The sequence below is a fragment of the Callospermophilus lateralis genome, chromosome 3, assembly GCF_048772815.1.
Source record: "Callospermophilus lateralis isolate mCalLat2 chromosome 3, mCalLat2.hap1, whole genome shotgun sequence".
Taxonomy (NCBI): Eukaryota; Metazoa; Chordata; class Mammalia; order Rodentia; family Sciuridae; genus Callospermophilus; species Callospermophilus lateralis.
This window is the reverse complement of record NC_135307.1, coordinates 1,006,771-1,015,624: the sequence shown is the minus strand read 5'-3', so window position 1 is coordinate 1,015,624 and position 8,854 is coordinate 1,006,771. Positions and strand designations below refer to the sequence as shown.

General features: G+C 35.8%; 1 pseudogene; it reads right to left on the bottom strand.

Annotated features, from left to right (window-relative positions):
• Positions 1–2,544: 2,544 nt before the first annotated feature.
• On the bottom strand, positions 2,545–2,970 carry LOC143641509 (Golgi apparatus membrane protein TVP23 homolog B pseudogene; annotated as a pseudogene).
• Positions 2,971–8,854: the final 5,884 nt, after the last annotated feature.

Here is an 8,854-nt window from a genome sequence, read left to right as displayed (position 1 = left end):
TAATGTGTTTTTTTAACTAGGAAATTACCTATTCCCTCTAGGTTTCCAATTTTATGTAGTAGGTTTCTGCAGTTTGATTTTTAATTTCTTCTCTAACTTTGAACTTCTGCTATTTTTATCAACAATATTTTTAAATATACTTTTTAGTTTACCTTGTTTTGATTGAATTATCTTGTTTGACAGTTCTCATTATCTGAAAAAGTTTTAATTATCTTTTTCTTATTAAGGTCTTTGGGACAGTGTGTGTAACTTGGTGGCAGAGAACTTGCTTAACATGTGAGAGTCCCTGGGTTCCATTCCAGCACCACACACAGACAATGTGTCTTTGACAGGACCCAAGTGTCAGGGGAATTGTTCAAAATATTATGTATTTACACACACACACACACACACACACACACACACACAGATCTTTTCCAAATTGGGTTGAAATTATTCTAAGCAAAATTTGCTAATCAATTTTATAGAAAGAAAGAGGATGATGTTATTTTAAAATTCCAGCTATTGATATTACATGATATTCCAGTTTAAAACCACTGAAATAATTACAGTGTGTAAGAGAAAAGCCAATAGATTCTTTTAAAAAAACAGATACATTTACCAAAAATAGACTTTTTTAAACAGACATTTTCTACTTTTTCAAATTTAGAAAGCATATTCGTATATCTTATTAAAGTCTTACATTCATCAAGTAGTTAATTTCTCTTACTCCTTGCAAGCAAAGTAATTGACCTTCTAATAAGCATGCTTTATATATTGTCAGAAGTTCTTTTTGGAGAACTCTATTAAGTGTTTCTCATGTATTCAAAATATCATTTAAAAGCATACCAGTGACCTTTTGATTTCATCAATTTTAATTTCTTTTGAAATAATGTGTGTATATATTAGTACTTACTAAATATTACTTTGTGTAGGAAATGGCCTCATTTCATTTTATATAAATGCTGGTGCTCTATGTGTTTCAAAGCTAGTTTTTAGAATAGAGTTGAGTATAATTCATATTTTGAAATCATTAAAAAAGTACATACACTATTTACCATATTTTAATGAAGTTATATAAGTGGAGATTAGACATGTTAATATCATGAGCTGAAAAATAATTAAATATAGTTGAATTATTTTGGGGTGTTCAACATAATGGTTTCCACCCTCTTCTATAAATGCCCCAGTTGTCTCATATTATATGCTTGGTTTGGAGTTATTCTTTTAAATTTATTTATGGTGATGAGAATTAAGCTCATAACCTTGACCATGCTAGGCAAGCAATGAATTTCAGCCCTTTTTTAATATTATGTTGAGATGGGATTTTGCTAAGTTCCTGAGGTATTGAGGCTGGCTTCAAACTTTGTGATCCTCCTGCTTCAGTCTCTAAAATAGCTGTGATTACAGTTCAAAGTGCTTGGTATGGCCTAGAGAATTTTTATGTCATTATCATGTTTCTAATTTTTTTTCACTCCAATACACATTTATTCAACTAAAACAAAACATCTTTAAAAATATTTTAACAATGTACAAATACATTCACAACATAATCTGTTGATTAAAAGACCCCAACAAAGTTTCCAGTATCTCAACAGAATTTACAACTGCCTACAATAATTTGTAGATTGGTTTAGTTTACAGTTAAATATATTGCCTTGTTTAAGAAAAATTATTAATACAAATGTGTGATTTACAATATCCCCATTATAGCAAGAAAAAATAGATTCATAAAATGTCTTTAGGCATTTATTATGCCAAGTATTTAAATGATTATTTTTACTATGACATAAGAATAATATTCATTTAGTAGTAAAAGATTTTATTAGTCCAGAGACCACTGAAGAGTTTCCAGGAAGTTCCAAAATAAAATATGACTATCCTTTCCGTGAAATCAATAGATCAACAGCAATCCCTGGGTATCCCTTAAACATAAACTATAAAGATTCCATTTATTAGTTAGGCCTTAAGTATAAAAATAAAAGAAAATTTTAGAAACTAGTTAACACTACCAGCCTGAATTTGTTTTTCACTTGTGCATGTCTAACATAAGCAATTTCAACATGAAGTATATATTTAAAATTAACATTTTTTTTCTAACTTTTTAACTCATACATAAGCCAAGTGTTTACTCTTAATCATGGAATCAACTTATTTCTGAAAATAACCTATAGAAATAGTATGTAAACACACATACCTTTGAGATAGATTAAGAACATCCTATATTCTATGGATCAAAATGCAAATATCTCTTTAACATATGTAAACTAACACATTAATTTGGGATATACGGATACATTACTATATGCATACATATGCACACCTAAAATAAATTCTGACAATGTTCTTAATCATATCATACTTCCCAGCCTCAACTACTAGAAAAAGAAAATTAAAACTTTGTTTAAAAAAGAAACCAGTTTTTATAGTAACTTTGTAAATGAAAACAAAACAAACAAAAAATCAATGCTCCTTTTTGCAACTGGACTGAGCTCTAAACAATTCATAATCAAAAATCTCTTTGGCCATTCCCCAGTATCACAGAAAACATAATTTTCTCTCTATTCAAGAAGTCCGTTCATTTCTGGTGTTTTGTTTTAAAAACTGCATTCCAAGATACCAGGTAGCCATGCTGGTTAAATTCTTCTGGCTGCCCACTTGCACCTAATGTAACCATACAGGTTGGCACCCTGTAGCACCACACCCATGATAACCATGCCAACCATTTTACTCTGAAGGAGAAGAGAGCACTAAAGGCAAATATCACTCACAGCACTGGACAGGCAATTAGTCCTAACCAAAAGATTCTTGATTCAACTTCTGAAAGAGTTTTATTCTCCTGAGGAGATGCCTTCCTGGACTCAAACACCCAATGACTCTTTCCATCCTCATCAATATGATTCCACCACCCAAGGCCTACCATCAGTCTCTACCTGTGACGTTCTTCACTGCCCAAAAGTCACATGACAACAACAAGATAATTGTCACCATTCAAGCAATAAAGCTGCTGCTGAGCAATTCACAGAGAAGATAGACTATAATGGCATTGACTTGGAAGAACAAATGGAAAAATGATGCCACTGGATGTCGGATTTTGGATTTTGGTCTATTAGTTTTCTCTTCTTCTGCATCAAACAATGAAACCTCTTCAGTGTCATCATTGCTGTCCTGAGTGCAAGGCTCTGCCAGGGTCTCCTATTCCTACACGATTGCAGGATACCCCTACAAGACAGGTCACAAGGGAGCTGAAGAGGTGTCCAGAGGCTGCACCCCTTTCACTTCCTGGTGTGCATGATGTGCAAGATGGGCCGAGGAAAAAGACCACCCACACCCCACCCGCCACACAGAGCATTTCTGCAGCCCAACATCGGATCCGCCAAGCTCTGGGTGTTGGTTGAGGATGGGCTTCTCCTCTCCACACCCCCAAGCTTCCCGAGCTCAGGGATTCTTGGGTCACTCCTCCTACGAGGGCCTCCGAGCACTCAGAACACCTCCACAGCAACTACCCTTGGTCCTCCATCCTTCCGGCCCACTCAGCTCTTTCTCAAGACGGACAGCCAGAGGGGACACAACACAACCACCCCTGTGCACCCGGCTCACTCCACAAACCCTGCAGGAGGGACCCTTCCACCCGCCAAGCCTAGGCCAGCCGCTCTCTGTGCCCACAGCCCCTCACCTCATGTTTCTAATTTCTTAATAATTTTCTAATCTATATTATAGCCATTTTCTCCTTCTAAATGGTCATCAAAGTCTTTTTTATTGTTCTGAGAGCATATTTAATGTGAATATACTTTATGATGTGACACATCTGCTCACAATAGTCTATTTCTATTGTAAGAGTATTTTGATTCTTAACTGTTTTTCAGGCTTAACATTTTCCTAAGAGTGGTAATTGTTCATTTTCTATTTGATTGCACAAATAAGGCACTGATTTTTTTTTTAAATTTTGTGGTGCTAGGGATCAAACCCAGGGCCTCCTGAATTATGTATAAGGTATGCCACCACTGAGCTACATCCCAGCCCCATATATTCTTTGCTCTTATTAGCTTTATGACTAGCTATATCAATGAAAAACTTACATAGAAATTCAGCTACGTTTGAAAACATTCAAGAGTTTGGGCATCCAATTATTTTTTGTGATTTCTAAAATATAATTTCTCCATAAAATATCTAAGATCACTCATAAACCATGCTTCCATTGATGTTTCTCTAGTTTTACCATTTCTGAAGAACATCATGGAGGAAACTGACTTTGATATTCTTTTAAATTTTAAATTTTTAGAAAGCATCATATGTTATTGTCACAAATTCTGTTTACATTTTTTGTTTGAATATTTTTCCCAGTGGCAAACATTTTATGCTATTACTGTTAAAGGGTATACATAGAAACAAATGAAAGATAAGAATTCTTTAGGATGAATGATTCATTCACAATGAATCAATCTGCTCTTGTAACATATTTATTTTCATGACTCTTTTGAAAAAGTTCAACTATGACTTGAAATAGTGTCACTAAAATGTAGATTTTTTTCTCTAAATTTTTGAAATTTTTAGAGAGAAAATCTAGAACCTAGCTATAGCAAAATAAATAATGATAAATAAGTTTAAACATATTATTACTTTAACATAAAACATATAAAATAAGTACTTACATTATGTTAGTTTGACATATTTTTGTTATAAATGCTCTTAACAAAATGCAGAACTAGTTAAGAATTTCAATTATTAGTAATTAACATTCTGAGTAATTAAATGAGCAGGTGTTTGAAAAAATATAGCCATGTCTTGAGATTTTATTTTAGAGTAGTTTTATGTTAATGCAGAAATTGCAAAGAAAATGCAGAGATCTACTATATAACTTCTACCCAGTTTTTTTTCTCTTATGATTTACGTGAGCTATCTCAGATGTGTTAACTTTATACATAATTTTTCATGATAAACAGATACTGATATGCTCTTATTAACTAATGTCTGTGTTTCCTTTGGATTCTCAGTACAGCCTCTTTCAGTTCCAGGACCCCATCCAAGATCCTGCAAGACAGTCATCCTGTCTCCATAGGCTTTTCTTGGTGGCGACAGTTTCTCTGACCTTCCTTTCTCTGATGCCCTTGATGGTTGAGGAGGACCTGACAGTTGAGGAGTACCTGTCAGGTACTTTTTAGATTTTCAGTTGATGTTTTTCTCATATGTAGACAGGTTATGGATTGGGGAAAGCAGATTACAGATGAAGTGCTGTTCTTCATTTCATATCCTCAAGGTGCTCACCTGACTGATGTAGTGTTTGCCAGATTTCTCACTGTGAAGTTATGTTTCTCTACATGTACACATTATATATATATATAAAATATGTATAGTTTTGGAGTAAGTCACTATGCACAGCCCCCTCGTAAGAAGTGGGAAGTTAGGCCTAACTCCTTGGGGGCCAAATGTCCACCTCAATTTTTTGAAATTCTGCATAAGAGGTTTTTATTTGTCCTCTTTTGTTTATCTGTTTAGTCATTTATTTGTAAATAAAATGAGCATCTAGATATTTACTCCAAGATTTTGTTTGTTATCCAACTCTATAGTACTTTGTTGCTTACTTCATCCTGCTTGAAGCCTTTGGGAATAGCTTTGACCATTCTTTCCACTGGGAGTTCTTTCTATTGTTTCCTGTTTTCTTTTAACAGGAAAGAATAGTATAATACCCTCAATTAAGCCTTTTACACTTATAAAACATTTCACTGAGGCTTTAAATACAATATAATATCCTCATGAAGACTCTAACGTATATAGTGTGCACTGAAATAATATGAGTATGATATCAATAAATATCATTAATGATACCACTGGCTGATATCACATACACATTGAGACCCCTAGAAAATAACATGTCAAACCTTCACACTCATAAGATATCCTCACAGAGAACTAGGAAAAATGTAATATCTTCATTGAGGCATTTGACACACATATGAAATTCTTGTGGAAGCCTATGTCACATAAAAATATTCTCAATGAGATCTCTAAAATTCACATAAAAACTAAGTTCTTTGACACATATAATATTCTCAATGATTCCTCTACACATATAATCAATGAGGGCTCTGACATATAATGTCCTCACAGAGGTTTCTAACATGCTCAATATCATTACTGAGTCCTGTGTCAGTCATAAAATATCCATGAGAGCCTATGACAAATAAGGAAAAACCACATTGAGGCCTCTGAAACACAATAATATTTTTATTCAGAGCTCTCACTAAACACATGGAACTATTTAAAAAGGCACTGTCTTCACTGAGGGCTCTGACGTATAATATATTACTGACTGACTCTTTTGACAATTATAATATTCTCAGAGAAGCCTCTAAAACATATGATATCGTAAGTCCTTTGACACAAGTCCCATTGTTAGTAAGGATTCAAATGCATTTAGTATTCTCACTGAGGCATGTGACCCTAATGGTATCCTCACTGAGGCTGTTGACAATAATGAAGTACTGGTACTGAGACATCTGACTCAGGAATAGCCTTGCTGAGGTGGCTGGTTCATTTAAAATACTCCCTGAACCATCTGACAGGTATAATATACTCCCTGAGGCCTCTAACTTCCTGAGGTCTTTGAAATATTTAATGTCTCCATTGACACCTACAGTATCTATAAGAGGCATACTGAGGTCTCTAATACTAACAATAAAGTATTGGAGACATCTGAGATGTATGATTGTATAACAGAGGTCTCTTCCACTTAGAATGTCTTCTTGATGCCTCTGGCACTGCCATCATGTACTCACAGAGGCCCCTTTCTATAGGAGAAAACTGAGGCCTCTGACAAGAATAGTAAGTTTACTGCCGACTCTACAAAATATAATGTCAAAAGTGAAGCCTGTGACAAACACTTTATATTGTCACTGAGGAATCTTCCACATATCGTCATTGAGGCCACTGCCATGAACAGGATATCTGTACTGTGACCTTGATCCCATTCAAGGGGATGGGTTGGTGAAGCCTCAGATACTCTGGTAATACCCTGGCACTGGACTCTGACAATTAATATCCATATGAAGCCTCTGACACATAAAATAACCACACTCAGGCCTTGGATATTTTTATAATAGCCTCAGAAAGGTTTCTAACACTCATATCACATCCTCAGTAGGTCTTCCTCTAATGCTAACATGAGTCCTCCCTGAGGCCTCTGACATTCACACCCTATCTCATTTGAGTCCCAAAACACTAATGACATTCTTACTGAGGTCTCTGAAATGGATATCATCCTCATACAGGACAGTGAGGTCAATATAATATCCACCCTGAGGCTTCTGTCATTCAGAAATATCCTAATCAAGGCTCCTGACACTCAAGGAATATCACACTGCTCTGGGGCACCAGAAGTCCACACAGATTTAGACCCTCTGAGAGTCATCCAAAAGTCACTGAGGCCTCTGTAGGTAACATGAGGTACAATGAGTCCTCAGAGACATATATGTCTCATTGATGTCTCTGACACATATAAAATCCCCACTGAGGATTCCATCCTATGTACAGTATGGAATGAGTCATTTGACCCCGTATTTTCCTCACTGACCTCTGAGAGAGATTCTATTCTCAGTGAGGCCTCTTACACATATTAGATCATCACAAAGGCCTGTGGTGCTCATTTCATAATCTCACTGAGGCCTTTCACACTGATATTCTCTCTACCCTGAAAACTTCATCACATACAATGTCCTCACTGGGTACCCTGGCACTGCCATCATTATTCTCAAGGAGGACTCTGACACATAGAATTGCCTCACTGAGAACTGTGAGCCCTAAAATATATTCACTGAGGACAAAATCCTCAGGAAGGCCTCTAATATTCAGAAGTTTTCTTCACCTCACAGTCATAAAATAGTAAGTGAGGATTCTGACACTTATACTATCTACCCTGAGGCCTCTGACACAAATATTTAACAACCCTAATTGAGGCCTGTGGTGATAACAAAATAAACTCAGTGAAGTCTGACACATATCACATCCTCACTGGGGCCTCTGACCTTGACAGAATATCTTCAGTATGTCCCCTTACAAATATATTATTCTCACTCAGGCTTTTGATCCTCAAAGAACTTTCACATATAATATGCTAACAGAGTCTTCTTTTTATTGCAGCACATATATGTCCTGACTCAGGCCTATGGCAATTAAGAAACATTCTTATGGAGGTCTCTGACACTCATGTAATATCCTTAGTGAGTCCTTCTCTGACACATCGGATACTCACTGAGGCCTCTGGCATTTCTTGATTATCTCACTGAGTCCATAAACACTCCTATTCTATTTATTGAGGATTCTTAAGTGTACAATATCTTCACTCTGATCTCTATCACTCATATCTTCTCCTCCCTTGTTCCTCTGACAGTTACACAATTTCTTCATAGAGACTTGTGGGACTCAAAAAATATCCTCAATACTCTTGGCCATCAGTGTATATATCAGCAAGAGCTCAGGCACACCTAAGAGCCTCACTGACAAAGACCCCTATTGTCTAAAATATTTAAAAAATCAATGAAGACTCTGAAAGTACCTTCCTATCAACACAGATCCTTCTGACACTTTTAAGTTTCTACTTGAAGTCCTGACACAGACAATAACTCCACAGAGGACTCTTACGCAAGCTGTACAAATGCTGAGGCATTCCACATTGTAATATCCTACTGAGGGATGTGACAGTGGTATACTCTCTTCATTGAGGACTCTAACACATGCAATGTTCTTACTGAGTAGCCTGGCACTTCCATAATATTTTCTGTGAGGCCTCAGACACATAGGATTTCCTTCATGAGACATTTAAGCCATAGATTATACATACCAAGATGTCAAACATATGCAATGTCTTCAACAAGGTCTA